The sequence below is a fragment of the Martes martes genome, assembly GCF_963455335.1.
Source record: "Martes martes genome assembly, chromosome: 2".
NCBI classification, from domain to species: Eukaryota; Metazoa; Chordata; class Mammalia; order Carnivora; family Mustelidae; genus Martes; species Martes martes.
This window is the reverse complement of record NC_137889.1, coordinates 22811428-22828454: the sequence shown is the minus strand read 5'-3', so window position 1 is coordinate 22828454 and position 17027 is coordinate 22811428. Positions and strand designations below refer to the sequence as shown.

General features: G+C 36.7%; 1 pseudogene across 1 annotated transcript; it reads left to right on the top strand.

Moving 5' to 3' along the window:
* Positions 1 to 4492: 4492 nt before the first annotated feature.
* On the top strand, positions 4493 to 15309 carry LOC308338227 (dipeptidyl peptidase 1-like; annotated as a pseudogene). The gene is made up of 2 exons: positions 4493 to 4582; positions 13932 to 15309. The product of its transcript is annotated as a dipeptidyl peptidase 1-like (transcript).
* The last annotated feature ends 1718 nt before the right edge of the window (positions 15310 to 17027 follow it).

Here is a 17027-nt window from a genome sequence, read left to right as displayed (position 1 = left end):
CTGAAAAGCTGCATCAGTGTAACCATGGTTGGGGCAGTTACTCTGGAATAGCAGGATATTCAAGTTCTAGAGATACCCGAAATCAGTTGGATGGCTCATTCAAGTTCAAGCAACTAGAGCAAAAATGTTGATTCCAAAAAATCACAAAATAATCCAAATGTTAGTGTGATCTGCTTTATAAAAATAAAATAATTACTATACCTGATCAAAGAATGAAAGAGAGCTTAGTCATGCATGAGATGAAATTTTTTTATGTGAAGTTCCAGTAGAAATTTGTTGATCGAGGATATTAACACATTGTTCAGCTTATTGAAAACCCTCTTCTTCTTCAAATCATTTCCTCATCTGTAAGAGTTTAGTCAGGTATGAGAATGTTGAGATACCTAGGATTTTGGAGTTTATTTGAATAAGCTGATAACTTCAAGCATATCTATGTCTCTTCTTATCTTCAACATAAATTATTAGTTAATGATCACAGCATCCTAGAAAGTTGGAATCAAAATATTATTCTCCCTTTGTAGGTTGCTGTGGGTTCAGACCAGATAAGTAGTGCCTTATTGGAGATGGCTGGCAAGCCAGGGGCAGAGAGGAATGAGACTGTCAAACTCTTGATGCTTCATCTCAGTTTAGTTGAGGGATTCTCACCAACTTCTCTGCTGGCCCCGTGGCAACTAAGGAAGCAGAAGTGAAGCTGAGAATCAGTGCTACTTGGGTCTGCTTGCGGCTCTCACTGTGAATTTTGGTGTGTTTGGGGAGGAGTTAAGAACCCAGGAGCCCATAAAATAACCTCCAGGTAATAATATAAACAATCCATTTTTTTTCAAGTTCATATATTTCTTTGAGTTGGCAGCCTCAACTCCCTAGTTCAATGCCAAGGGCCAGTACTGTGCTGAGCTTTACCAGGAAAATCTTCATCATTCTAGAAAACAGCTAAAGAAAATAAAATGATTTTTTTTTCAGTTAAACCTGTAACTGAACAAATTCTATGATTTTGCTATATATTCTTACAAAACTCAACTATATTAGGTATGTAAGAGGTATTAACCAGCTAAATGAAATTCTGCAAAACTGGAAAGACAGAATACTATGATAAGAGAAAAGACTGGAGGCTAAATTATAGTTCAAAATATTTATGGCTTTATACTGAAAATAAAAATCATGACTGAATAGGTCTACATATTGAAAACTTAGCTTCTGGAGTTTCACAGTTTTGAAAGAAAGTTATTAAAGCATAAATTGCCTGGTATTTTCTTGACATAGGCAAAATAGCAAATTTGATTTATGAAGATTGTCAGTTACAATAAAGCAGAACAAAACATAGTCATTTTATCTAATAAGCGGTATGTTGTTATAAATTCTCATCACAGCTCCAAACGTTACCCAAAGATATAGAAAGAAGCTTTCAAAATCACAAAGATGACACTTAGAGCTGACCTAAGGGTCAGAGCTGACCCAAAAGGAAGAAAGTGAGAGGTGATTAAAAATAGAATTTGTTTTCATTTTTTAGAGAAAATACAGAAAATTTTGAGGAAAAGAAAAACTTACATCTTTTAAACCAGAGTAAGAATTTTGTTGTATTTTGTTCAGTATTTTTCTATCCATTTGCATACATTATTAAAACAAAATCCCTCAACACATCCATTTTGTAACTTGTTACTTCATTTATTAATATATGGCAATGATACCCTACATTTTTCACTATTTTTCTAATGTATGGTTTAAAAAACCTATATCTTGGTCCATCACTCCTGGTACTACAATTCACCTAACTTTTGAGTAATCCTTTAGTCTTTTGATTAATCTTTGAGAATTTGATGTTTAACTTTTTCATATTCAAAAGTGAAATTGACAAAAATTTCAATTACACACCTGATCATATATTTATTTGAGCTTCAGATATAAAAATATTTTATATATCAATATATTAGTTTATAAGCTTTACCACCTGAAACTACAGATATTGGCCCATTACTTCCCGGTATTTGATATAGAGAAGACTGAGTTCAGTCGAATTTTTTTTTTTTTCCCTTTAGAGGCAGACCTTTCTGTCTAGTCAAGAACTACATTTATGTTATTTTCTTCACCTTTGAAATTATGAATTTCAAAAGAATCGCTTGAGGTTTTTGTTCTTATTAATGTTGCCTGTTAATCACTGAGACGTTTTCATCTATAGACGCAAGGCTTTCTTTTGTTTAGGAATATGTAATTCTATTGTAACTCAGATTTATTGTTTTAGTTAAAACAGTTCACTTTTCAAGAACACAAATTATGTTGCACATCATTTTTCCATCAATTGCATCTACTTTTTCTTTCTTCATGATTTTAATCTCTGTTCATTTCTCATACCTTGGAGGCAGCTGTTCAAATTTGTTCTACACATTACTATTCAATTTTCAGCAGTGTTGGCTTTGTTCTTTAGTGAATCTAACATTGAGTGATTCTAATCTCATGAAGATATTAATTTTGCCATCTTGCTTTTAATTTATTTCCTTTTCATTTCAACTTACCTCCTAGCCAAATTCCTTTTCATGCCAGTATGCTCTCTTATCATCTTATCTCCATTCTTATTTCAAAGGTTTATCCTTTAAATTTCATTGCGAATAGGTGACAATGTTTCTAAAATTTTATTTCCTGTAGTATCCTTTAAAGGAATCCATTCAAGAAGCTACGTACTTTTGTGATACAGAAAAATTTTCTAATCTCCATACTGTCTTGGCATTTTTAAATTCATTCCTTGAATTGGAAGTGAATCCAGCCTAATTTTGCCTAGAAAGCAGGGATGCTATGTCTGAAGTAAGGGAAAGAATCACAGTGACTTCACGTGATGGAGTCTTGTATTCTCACATGACCAGGCACTAGAGTTAGGAAGTCCAGAATCAACATAGTGGGTTAAGGAAGTGGCTGAGAGTCAAGGTTTTTCTAGCTGCTGAACCTCCAAACCAATGTGATTTATTCTTATGATTGCGAAGTGACTGGCCCAAATCTAGGCATGATTATATACATATATATAACATATATAATATATAACTATGTATAATATACCCATATACCCATGTATATAGACACACATATAGATCATATATACCTATTATATATTGTGTATTAAATATATAACAATTTAAAAACATGGGTATATAATATATGTTATATTTAATAGGTATATATACATAAATACACACATGTGCATATGTATTTATAATGGGTAACTTGAAGAGGAAAAGGACAAAGAGGAAAAGGTGGATGTCCAATTTTGTTTTTAACTTGAAAATTGTATTTGCGAAAGCTCCACTCAGGACATTTCTGCTTCTGTTTCATTGCTTAGAATTCTGTCACTGTGTCACATGGTCAACAATGGTTGCAGTGGAGTTGGAGGACAGAAGTATTTTTACCTGGTGCAAACCATCATTTTTTTAAAGCAAAGGATAAAGACAAATATTCACAGGTGCAAAGACCTTTGCTGTTTTGAATTATTGGTCAGTGCAGGACTGTCTTGGGCTACATGAGAAAACAAGTCCCAGTGAAGATAGGCAATCTCAGGGCATCTTTAAATGAGAGGGCATTACCTAGGATGGTGATTTTTTTTTTCTCCTGTTATCTTTTATTGCCAAATTATCTTTCTATAACTTTTTTTTTATTAGTTTCACCCTAGGATGGTGATTCTTACTGCAGCATCTTAAGTCTTATTACTTGGAGAAATTATTTCCAGATTTTGCAAGCAGGATGTTAGTTTTTGGTTGGTGTGAGTTTTTTCTTCACAGATGTTTTAGTGGGAAGATAGAAGTGACTCAGGAGTTTCAGTGTTTATTCAGACATGATCATAGGAAAGACACAAAATGTAGTATGACGTGGCAGTCCTTGATTACATTGGTGGTCTCTGAAGTGAAAAAAAAATTCATGGATAGATTGGAAAGTAGTGTTAGTTAATGACCTTCTGTGTGGTAAGTACTACGATATATGCAAAGATGAAATCTATTGATACTGCCTTTTTAAAATTATCAAGTAGAACAAGTGAATAGGAATGTAAATAATTCTAGACTAAAACCTCTTTGAGGGCATTGCATATGGTTTGGTCAAATTTTTTCTTCTAAATGTGTTTATTGCCTCATTGGTAGAAGTAAATAGTCACCAAAAGCTTCCTAAATTAGCAATATAAAATTGAATGCTATAGATAAGTTCAATCATAAAGATACATATGCTGTGCTCTGGGGCACAGAGTGGAAACAGATCTCGGACCAGGTAATTTATGGATGTGGTAGCCTTTAGCTAGGCCCTATGATGTATGTAGTACTTGATTAGAGACAGGAAGACACTGAATGAGAGGGAAACAGAGGAGGGAGGACTAGCATGAACAGGTATGGTGTTCAGTGAAGGAAGCATTGGGAGGAGAAAGATCTCATCTGCATCACAGGGGTTCTTGACCTGGTCTTCAATATTTGGATAGTACAAAGCTTTTGAAGTTCTGAGAGAAGGTATCAGGGATATGTGGGTCGAAATGGAGAAGGAGACACTGGAGACAGGAAAACTGATCTGGATCTTCTACCTGGTCTCCCTGACTCCCAGTAGTGAGGATTTAGATAGGATGGTGAGATTATATTAAGAAACTTTAAATGGTCAGAATTGGGAAAATTGTAATCCTCATTATGAAACATTCTCTTCATATTTTTAGGCATCGCTTGCTTTCATTCATTCATGTATTTATTTATTTTTCTGTAATAAGCATTATGAACAGCAAACCTAAACAAAACAGGTGGTCTTCCCCACCCACCTAGTACCCCTACTTCTTCCCAATTGATTTCTCTGTTAAGCATTTCTTTATTTCCTTTTTTATATGGTTTTATTGCACTTATACATATATCTTAAAAAGCATTTTTTAAATTAACATATAATGTATTATTAGTCTCTGAGGTAGAGGTTGGTGATTCATCAGTCTTGTATAATACCCAGTGCTCATTACATAACAAGCCCTCCTTAATGTCCAATACCATTACCCTATTCCTTCAACCCCCTCCCCTCCAGCAATGCCCAGCTTATTTACTATGATTAAGAGGCTCTTATGGTTTGTCTCCCTTTCTGATTTCATCTTGTTTTATTTTTTCCTCTCTTCTCCTCTGCCTTGTTTCTTAAATTTCATATGATAAATGTCTTTCTCTGAGTCATTTCGCTTAGCCTCTAGTTCCACCCATATCCTTGAAAATGGCAAGATTTCATTGCTTTTGATGGCTGAGTAGTATTCTATTATAAATACATACCATGTCTTTATCCATTCATCTGTCAATGGACATCTGGGTTCTTTCCAAAGTTCGGCTATTGTGAATATTGCTGCTATAAACACTGGGGTGCAGGTGCCCTTCATAGCACTACATTTGTATCTTTAGGGTAAATACCCAGTAGTGCAATTGCTGGGTCATAGGATAGCTCTGTTTTCAACTTTTTAAGGAACCTCCATACTGTTTTCCAGAGTGGCTGCGCCAGCTTGCATTCCCACCAACAGTGTAGGAGAGTTCCCCTTTCTCTGCATCCTCGCCAAAATCTGTTGTTTCCTGACTGGTTAATTTCAGTCATTCTGACTGGTGTGCGGTGGTATCTCACTGTGGTTTTGATTTGTATTTCCCTGATGCTGAGTGATGTGGAGCACTTTTTCATGTGTCTATTCACCATTTGGATGTCTTCTTTGGAGAAATGTGTGTCCATGTCTTCTGCTCATTTCTTGATTGGATTATTTGTTCTTTGGGTGTTGAGTTTGTTAAGTTCTTTATAGATTTTTGGATACTAGCCCTTTATCTGCTATGTCATTTGCAAGTATCTTCTCCCATTCTGTTGATTGTCTTTTGGTTTTGGTGACTGTTTCCTTTGCTGTGCAAAAGCTTTTTATCTTGATGAAGTCCCAATAGCTCATTTTTGCCCTTGCTTCTCTTGCCTTTGGTGAAGTTTCTAGGAAGAAGTTGTTGTGGCTGAGGTTGAAGAGGTTGCTGCCTGTCTTCTCCTCAAGGACTTTGATGGATTCCTGTATCACATTGAGGTCTTTCATCCATTTGGAGTCTATTTTTGTGTGTGGTGTAAGGAAATGATCCAGTTTCATTTTTCTGCATGTGGCTGTCCAATTTTCCTAACACTATTTTTTGAAGAGACTGTCTTTTTTCTGCTTGGACATTCTTTCCTGCTTTGTCGAAGATTACTTAACCATAGAGTTGAGGGTCTATTTCTGGGCTCTCTATTCTGTTCCATTGATCTCTGTGTCTGTTTTTGTGTAAGTACTATACTGTCTTGATGATTGAAGCTTTGTAATAAGAGCTTGAAGTGTGGAATAGCAATGCCACTAGCTTTGGTTTTCTTTTTCAACATTCCTCTGGCTATTTGGAGTCTTCTTGTTTCCATACAAGTTTTAGGATTATTTGTTCTAGTTCTGTGAAAAAAAAGTTGATGGTATTTTGATAGGGATTGCATTAAATGTGTAGATTGCTTTACGTAGCATAGACATTTTCACAATATAAGTTCTTCCAATCCATGAGCAAGGAGCATTTTTCCATTTCTTTGTGTCTTCCTCAATTTCTTTCATAAGTATTCTATAGTTTTCTGAGTAGAGATTCTTCATCTCTTTCGTTAGATTTATTCCCAGGTATTTCATAATTTTGGGTGAAATTGTAAATGGAATTGACTCCTTAATTTCTCTTTCTTCTGTCTTGTTGTTGGTGTATCGAAATGCAACTGATTTCTGTGCATTGATTTTATATCCTGACACTTTACTGAATTCCTGTGTGTGTTTAGCAGTTTTGGAGTGGAGTCTTTTGGGTTTTCCACATAAAGTATCATATCATCTATAAATAGTGAGAGTTTGACTTATTTGCTTAATCAGATGCCTTTTATTTCTTTTTGTTGTCTGATTGCTGAGGCTAGGACTTCAAGGACTATGTTGAATAGCAGTGATGGTAGTGGACAGCCCTACCGTGTTCCTGACCTTAGGGGAGAAGCTCTCAGTTTTTCCCCATTGAGAATGATATTCAGTGGGTTTTTCATAGATGGCTTTGATGATATTGAGGTATGTACCCTCTATCACTACACTTTGAAGAGTTTTGATCAAAAAATGATACTGTATTTTGTCAAATGCTTTTTCTGTATATATTAAGTGTATCATATAGTTCTTCTTTCTTTTATTAATGTATTGTATCACATTGATTGATTTGCAGATGTTGAACCAAACTTGCAGCTCAGTAATAAATTCCATTTGGTCGTGGTGAATAATCCTTTTAATGTACTGTTAGATCCTATTGGCTAGTATTTTGGTGAGAATTTTTGCATCCATGTTCAATGGGGATATTAGTCTGTAATTTTCCTTTTGATGGGCTCTTTGTCTGGTTTTGGGATCAAGGTAATGCTGGCCTCATAAAATGAGCTTGGAAGTTTTCCATCCATTTATATTTTTTGGAACAGTTTCAGGAAAATAAGTAATAATTATTCTTTAAATGGTAAAATTTCCCTAGGAAACCATCTGGCCCTGGGCTCTTGTTTGTTGGGATATTTTTGATGACTGTTTCAATTTCCTTACTGGTTATGGGTCTGTTCAGGTTTTCTATTTCGTCCTGGTTCAGTAGTGGTAGTTTATATGTCTCTAGGAATGTATCCATTTCTTCACATATAGTTGCTCATAATATGTTCTTATAATTGTTTGTATTTCTTTTGTGTTGGTTATGATCTCTCCTCTTTCATTCATGATTTTGTTAATTTGGATCCTTTCTCTTTTCTTTTTGATAAGTCTGGCCAAGGGTTTATCAATCTTACTAATTCTTTCTAAGAACCAGCTCCTAGTTCCGTTGAATCTGTTCTACTTTTCTTATGGTTTCTATTTTATTGATTTCTGCTCTAATCTTTATTATTTCTCTTCTCCTGTTGGGTTTAGGCTTTCTTTGCCATCCTTATTCAGCTCCCTTAGGTGTAGGGTTAGGTTGTGTATTTGGGACCTTTCTTGTTTCTTGAGAAAGGCTTGTATTGTTATACACTTTCCTCTTAGGACCACCTTTGCTCTGTCCCAAAGGTGATGAACAGTTGTGTTTTCATTTTCATTTATTTCCATGAATTTTTAAAAATTCTCCCTTAATTTCCTGGTGGACCTATTCATTCTTTAGTAGGATGCTCTTTAGCCTCCATGTATTTAAGTTCTTTCCAACTTTCCTCTTATGGTTGAGTTCTAGTTTCAAAGCATTGTGGTATGAAATTATGCAGGGAATGATCCCAATCTTTTAGTACCAGTTCAGACCTGATTTGTGACTCAGGATGTGATCTAATTCTGGAGAATTTTCCATGTGCACTAGAGAAGAGTGTGTACTCTGTTGCTTTGGGGTAGAGTGTTCTGAATATATCTTTGATGTCCATTTGGTCCAGTGTGTCATTTAAAGCCTTTATTTCCTTGTTGATCTTTTGCTTATATGATCTGTCCATTGTAGTGAAGGTGAGTTAAAGTCCCCTACTATTATTATATTATTGTCAATGTGTTTTTTGATTTTGTTATTAATTGGTTTATATAATTGGCTGCTCTCATGTTAGGGGCATAAATATTTAAATTTGTTAGATATTCTTGTTGGACAGACCCTTTAAGTATGATACAGGTCATTCCTCATCTCTTTTTATAGTCTTTGGTTTAATATCTAATTTATCTGATATAAGATTGCCACTCCAGCTTTCTTTTGATGTCCATTAGTATGTAATTGGTTTTCCACACCGTCACTTTAAATCTGGAGGAGTCTTTGAGTCCAAAATGAGTCTCTTGCAGATAGCACATCAGTGGGTCTTATTTATTTATTTATTTATTTTAAATTAACATATAATATATTATTAGCCCCAGGGGTACAGGTCTGTGAATCCCCAGGTTTACACATTTCACAGCACTCACCATAGCACATAACTTCTCCAATGTCCATAAGCCCCCCACCCTCTCCCGGGTCTTGTTTATTTTTTTAACCCATTCTGATACCCTGTGTCTTTTGATTAGGTCATTTAGCCCATTTATTTTCAGAGTAACTATTGAAAGGTATGAATTTAGTGCTGTTGTATTGCCTGTAAGGTGCCTGTTACTGTATATTGTCTCTGTTCCTTTCTGGTCTGGTCCAGTGGTTGTTTATCTCTCTTTTTCTCAACTTATTTATTCTTCATTATTTGGTCTTCTATATCACTAATTCTCTCTTCTGCCTCGTTTACCCTGGTAGATAGACCCTTTATTTTTGATTGCACCTCATTAATAGCCTTTTTGATTTTGATTTAGTTAGATTTTAATTCTTTTATTTCTCCAGAAAGGGATTCTTGAGTATCTTCTATGCTTTTTTCAAACCCAGCTAGTATCTTTATAATTGTCATTCTGAACTCTAGCTCCAACAACCTACTAATGTCTATATTGATTAGGTCCCTGGCTGTTGGTACTGCCTCTTGTTCTTTTTTTTTTTTTTTTTTGAGGTGAGTTTTTCCATCTTCTCATTTTTGTCCAGAGAAGCATAGATGAATGAGGGAATAAAATGCTTAAAGGGTAACAATGACCCCAGAAAAATATGCACTATATAAATCAGAAGAGACCTGAAACAGAGGAGAAGGGGAAAAAAAAAAAAAGAAAAAGAGCAAAAGAAAAAAAGAATATGATCAGGCTGGTGAATAGAACAGAGCCACACACTAAATTTTGGGTGTATTTTGGTCTGTTAGAGGAAACTGCCTCCCAAAATTTTAAAGAAAGAAAAACATATATATACACACAAAAACAAGGGTAAATACATGGAAGGGATGGAAAATGACTGTAAAGATATAAATTAAAAAAGATTTTAAAAAAGGAATTGGTAAGATGAGAAGTTGGTTGAAGAAAGAAAGAAAAAGGAGAAAATGTGATCAGGTAGAAGACTTAGGATATATTTTTGTCAGTGAGATGAAACTGTATCCCAAAATTTTAAAGTAAGAAACACTTATATGAATACAAAAAAAAAAAGGTTAGATACAATGCAGGAATAGAATATGACTATAAAAATGAAAATTAGAAAAGATTTTTAAAAATAAATTGATAAGATGTTGGATAAAATAGGAAAGAAGAAAAATTAAAAAATGGAAAAAGAAAAAATAAAGAAAATTTAAAAAGTAAACTTTGACCAACTGAAGAATCATGGGAAAAAAGCCATGAATTCTATGTTCTGTATTCCCCTATCACTGGAGTTCAGTTCTCATTGATGAGTAAACTCGGTCTTTGGGGATATTCTTGCTGTTCTTCTTGGGGAGGGGCCTGTTTCAGTGATTCTCAAACGTCTTTGCCTGAGGCGGGATTCCACCGCCCTTGCCAGCGGCCAGGCTAAGCAATCTGCTAAGTAATCCGCTCGGGGTTCGCTCTCAGGAGCTTTTGTTCCCTGAGCGCTTTCCGTAGAGTTCCGGAGGACAGGAATGAAGATGGCGGCCTCCCAGTCTCCGGCCTGGAGGAGCCGAGAGCTCAGGGCTCCACTCAGTGCGCTCTCGGAGTAAAGCGGTCAATCACTCCCCTCTCCCTGGTCTCTGGCTGTGCTCTGAGCTCACCAGGCCTGTGACCGAGTGTTTCTATCTCTGGCGCTGGGCCCCGTTTGGAGTCTCCAAACCCAGCAGATTCCTGCTGCTCGATCCTGCACTGTTTCTTCCAGGGGAGAAAGGTGAGTCTCCTGGATCTGCTGCTTTTTGGGTCTGTGTGCAAGAAGTAGTGGCCCAACTGTGCCTCAGATCACGGTTTATGGTAACCCCGAGCTGAGAGCTCACCACCTGGCTCTGTCTTTGCAGCTGGTTTCCCCACTCAGATAGTTGGGAGCTCTGCTGCACTCAGGCCCCCCCCAGGTCTTCCTGTTACCCCAAGCGTCTTGAGACCACACAGTCCCCGCAAGTGTTCCACTCCTTCCCCCACCGCTTAGCCATGGAGTGAAGCCTCTCTGTGTAGCAGACTTGTAAAAGTTCTGATTTTGTGTTTCCCTACTCTATCACTTGCCGGGAGCTGGCTGATGGAGGCTCCCTCCCCCTACCATCTATCTTCCCGTATATTGCCTCAGATTCACTTCTCCACATGTCCTACCTTCCAGAAGGTGGTCACTTTTCTGTTCATAGAATTGTTGCTATTCTTTTCTTTGATCTCCTGTTGAGTTTGTAAGTGCTCGGAATGATTTGATAACTATGTAGCTGAATTCCTGGGACAGATGAAATTTTGATCTCCTATTTCTCCGCCATTTGGGTCCTCCCCCCAAGCATGTTTTTTTTAATGCTGTTTTTAACTTTCTAGAAAGATATTATGTATGTATTATTTGGGGCCTGATGTCTCTGATTTAATATTATTTTGCTAAAACCCTTGACATAACTTCCTTTTGCATTTTTACTTATTTTTCTTTTAGTTGTGATCAACTTGATAATGACTCAATAATATTTAAATTAAATGAATTAATTTGCCCAGTTTACTTATATTTTATTTTTTACTGTCCATTTATTTATTTATTTGAATTTTTAGAATTTAAATTCAATTAATATATAATGTATAATTAGTTTCAGAAGTAAAGGTCTGTGATTCATCAGTCTTATATAATAGCCAATGCTAATTACATCGTGTGCCCTCCTTAATGTCCATCACTCAGTTACACCATCTCCGACCCCTTCCCCCCACAACCCTCAGTTTGTTTCCTAGGATTAAGAGGCTTTTATGGTTTGTCTCCCTCTCTTATTTCATCTTGTTTTATTGTTTTCTCTCTTCCTCTATGATTTTCTGTTTTGTTTCTTGAATTCCACATGTAAGTGAGATCGTATGATAATTGTCTTTCTCTGATTAACTTATTCCGCTTAGCATAATACTCTCTAGTTCTATACACGTCATTGCAAATGGCTAGATTTCATTGTTTTTGATGGCTGAGTAGTATTCCCTTGTACATATATACCATATCTTCTTTATGATTATGAAACTGAGTGCTACCTACTGCACTAACGAGGCACCCTCACATCTTCTTTATCCATTCTTCTGTTGATGGATATCTGGGCTCTTCCCATCATTTGGCTATTGTGGACATTGCTACTATAAAAATTGGGGTGCACGTGCCCCTTCAGATCACTACATTTGTATCTTTAGGGTAAATACCCAATAGTGCAATTGCTGGGTCATAAGGTAGCTCTATTTCCAACTTTTTGAGGAACCTCCGTACTGTTTTCCAGAGTGGCTGTGCCAGCTTGCATTCCCACCAACAGTGTAGGAGGGTTCCCCTTTCTCCACATCCTCACCAACATCTGTCATTTCCTGACATGTTAATTTTAGCCATTCTGACTGGTGTGAGGTGGTATCTCATTGTAGTTTTGATTTGTATTTCCCTGATGCTGAGTGATGTTGAGCTTTTTTCATCTGTCTCTTGGCTGTTTGTATGTCTTCTTTGGAGAAATATGTGTTCATGTCTTCTGCCCATTTCTTGATTATTTGTTCTTTGAGTATTGAGTTTGATAAGTTTTTTTTAAAAATAGATTTTGGATACTAGCCCTTTATCTGATAAGACATTTTAATTTGCCCAGTTTAGCTTTCTGCCACTGGAACAAATTCATGAGAAGCCTGGGCCCAAACTTAGTTTCACTTGCCATAGCCATGAAATAGTTAAATCTGTTGAATTCAACCTTAACTTAGTTGAATGTCTTTGCGACCATCCAATATATATCAGTTATAAAATATGAACATAGCTTTTTTGGCTATGCATGGGAGGGCATTTCCTCAGATGCACCATAGTGAGACAATTTCAGCAAAATATCATAAATTTCATGAATTTGTAGTTATCAACCCCCTAATCAGAATATTCATTAAATATGTGCTAAAGTAGTAAATATTGGGTGTGCCAGTTACAGATGCATATAAAGATGATAACTCTGGGTGATGCTTAATCTCTCAGATCAAGCAAAGCTGAGTACAGGAATTGTGTCATATTTGATTATTCAGACTTTTTTTTTTATACCACTCTAGAGGGGTCTTGAACTAGATAGATGTTTCTTAGTTATTCTCCATCTCTAGGAAAAATATGGGACCTGATTAACCAGAAAAAAATGCGGTTGCCTCAGTTCACAAGAAAGTATGCAATTTGACATGCATTTTTCCAACATTAAATCACATTATGAGGGTACTGTTCCAGACATTTGTATCTTTCTTGGACCATGGCTTTCCTTGCTACCTCACAATTTTCCAGATTTAGGGGGACTATCTTATGCCAGTTTGTATGGGCTTTCTAGTTTTAATACTGAAAGTCCTTCATCCCAGTAGTGGCCATGCCTGTAAATGCTTTGTCAGGCACCTAGAATCATGTATAGTTAGGTCATGTCATGTATCAGTAATATACTCTATTCTAGTTATGAATTTCAGATATACTGGATTCTCATTTACATTTTAATATAACATTTGTACTATTTCAAATTTATATTTTGTAGTATGTACAAAACCCCTATAATATAAATATTTAAACCCCATCCTTTTAAACTAATTTGAATTATAGAATATTTATAAAGTCATTTTATTTCTTTTAAGTGTATATAGTAATTTGAATTAGAAAGACTTTCTCATTATGCTTTAATGAAGAAATGAGAATGATTTGTGGCTAGGATTTCAGTTGTTTGTATGCATTGCATGAAAATAATTTGTTTTAGTAATACTGAGATTGAAAGAGCTTTCTGTTTTCATTTTCTTTTTCTAAAGGGGCTTAGAAAAACTTACTCTCTTTGAGAGGAAATAGAGGGTAGTACTTTCGAGCATGTCTTCTGAAATCAAAAGTTGTGAGTACAAAGCCTGGCTCTTCACATACTAACTATGTGATCTTGGGCAAGTTGCTTAAGCTCATGAAAACGTAGTTTCTTGATCTTAGCATGATACGAAAATTAGTACCATTTAGGCTCTCTCCCCTCTACTCTCTGGCAACGGCTCTTTCTCCTCCCCCCTGGGGCTACACCAGAGTCCTGCCCTGGGGCTGCTCACTGCCTTCCTGCTGCCCCTCTCCTTTGTTGGCACCACATTTGGCACCACACCTGCCAAATGCACCTTCTCTGAGCTGCTGGGTCCCTGGGTCTTCCAGGTGGGCCACCTTGTTTCCCAACATGGCATCAACTGCTCAGTTATGGGACCACCAGAAAAAAATGTAGTTGTGCACCTTGAGAAGTTGGATATAACATATGATGATTTTGGCAATACTGACCATTTCAACATCATTTACAGTCAAGCCTTTGAGATTGTGCTGAATGACTATAAGTCATTTGCCTTTTCTAAGTGTAAAGAAGAGGACAGATGGCAAAGTAGCCAGTTACTGCCACAAAACCATGGCTGGATGGGTGCATGATGTGCTGGGCAGGAACTGGGCTCGTTTCCCTGAAACTAAGGTGGGAATGACCTCTCAGAATGCGAACGTGAGCACTGCACACCTGGAGAGTCTCCAGGAAAACTATTTTAATAGGCTCTACAAATACAGCCATGACTTTGTGAAAGTGATCAGTGCCATTCAGAAGTCTTGGACTACACCCACATTGTGGATTATGAGACTCTTAACCTGACAGAGATGATTAGGAGAGGTGATGGCCATAGCCAGAGAATCCTGAGGCCCAAACCTGCAGCACTGACTGCTGACATACATGAAATGATTTTACATTTGCTGGCATCTAGGGACTGGAGAAATGTTCATGGTCCCAATTTTGTTACTTCTGTTCAAAACCAACCATTTGTGGAAGTTGCTATGTATTTTCTTCTGGGGATATGCTGGAAGCAAGAAACCATATACTAACCAACAATACTCAGACCACTCCTGAGTCTTCAGGAGGGTGTCTCTTAGAGCCAGTACGCTCAAGGTTGTGAAGGTGACTTCCTGTACTTCATTTGCAGGAAAATAACAAGATTTTGGGCTGGTGGAAGAGGTGTGCTTTCCCTACATAGGCACTGATTGTCCATGCAAACTGAAGGAAGACTGTTTCCGTTACTACTCCTCCGGGTACCACTATGTGGGAGTCTTCTCTGGGGGCGTAATGAAGCCATGAGGAAGCTTGAGCTTGTCCATCATGGGCCTGTGGCAGTTGCTTTTGAAGTCTACAATGACTTCCTCCACTACCACAAGGGGATTTACTACCACACTGGTTTGAAAGACCCCTTCAATGCCTTTAAGCTGATTAATCAAGCAGTTTGGCTGGTGGACTCTGGCACCGTCTCAGCCTCTGGGATGGATTACTGGATTATTAGAATAAGCTAAGGTACTAGCTGGGATGAAGATAGTTACTTCTGGATCCACAGAGGAACCAATGAGTGTACAGTTGAAAGTAATGGCGGCCACACCAATTCCTAAATTATAGGGTATATGTCCCAGCCTTTCATACTGCCCACTATCAGTTGATTTATTCACAGACTGAATACTTTTATAGCAGCAATTTAAAAATATTACACATAGATTCCCATGAAAATTTTTGCCTTTATTAAAATGAAAACGCCTTTGATTTGAATATACCTGAATTTGAATACACCTGACCACTGGCCTACTTTATAGTTATGCAGTAACGAAATGCAGGATCTTATTAGTCATTTGTAACCCAAACATGCTGTATTTTTAAAAGGTCTATGTGAGAACACAGAGTTTTTAACTTACAAAATCACAAAAATATGTCAATGATTATTAAATTTTTAAAAAGTTTTTTAGGAAAAATAATGAGTACCGTTTAAATAGTTTGTTATAAAGACTGAATGAAATGATGTAAGGTGGTCATGATAGTGCCTGATACTTTGAAGTTTTCAAAATTGGCTGTGAATAGCTACAGGGTAAGTTGACCCAGATTTGTGCTACAGCAAGATCTGCTCTATTTATTTATTTATTTATTTCTGTGATGGGAAACAGGATTTTAAAAAAGATTTAAAAATTAAAATTAAAGATTTTCATTTTTGGGGTGTGTGTGTGTGTGCGTGTTTATTTGATGGCCACATCAATGTGGGACTCCAAAACATATTTGATAAAGGAATTCTAGTATCTCTGGCCAAGTTCCCTTAAAAAAATTTTTTTTTGAGAGAGAGAGAGAGAGAGAGTGCATGTGTGCTAGGGAGGTAGGAAGGGACATAGGAAGAGCATCTCAAGCAGACTCCCTGCTGAGCATGAGCTTCACCTGGGGCTTGAACTCAGGACCCTGAGATCATGACTTGAGCCAAAACCAAGAGTAGGAGACTTAACCAACTGAGACGCCCAGGTGCGCCCAAGTGCCCTTTTAACTGAAAGCCCCGGAAGAAATGGGACATCTCACCTGAGGGTAGATTATTTCTTCTATAACCCATTGTCTTCAGTCAAATTTTTCTCAGGAGATGGGGCCGGAGGCAATACATTGACTATATTTGCTCATGTTCACTCTTTTGTGGATATGTTTTACTAAAGTAAATGTTGGGTTTTTAATTGGTTTCAGAATGATTTAATCAGTGTTTATGCTCTGGTCATAAAGAACACTCTGTGATAGGCTTGCCATCTGTTCAAGATAAAAATGAAATCCCCTTTGAAGAAGTGGGCAGTTGATAGAAAGATTTTAATGAATGTTTAATGTTGTTGTATCTATGTGAGGGGCTTATCGTGACAGTAACATAAATGTATAAGCCTAAGGGCTCAATCTTAGTGCTTCAGCTCCTATTAAGTCTCTGTTGGAGAATTGTTATTTTGAATCTTTGAAGTTGTATACTAAAGTGATATAGGGTAGATTTAGTGCAGTAAAATGTTTGCTCTAGTCAAGTTCTGTTTAGAATCTCTGCTCATTCCTGCCTGGTCACTGCCTTATAATAGAATGAGTCTGTTCATTCCAGTGTGGTCTTCTCCTTCAAGAACCAATCTTTCTTTACACTTTGTGGATTTTAGGAAATACTTTAATCTTCTTGGAATCTAAATGTGTTTAGATCTTTCTGTTCTAATATACAGTAGGTTCTTTTAAAAATCTTTTTTGCTGATATATATTCCTACCATATTCTTTCATGTTTGAATGACCTTGCTTCTCCTTCTCCTTCTTGTTTCTAAAACATGGACCCATTTTAGCATCCTGCACGTCTT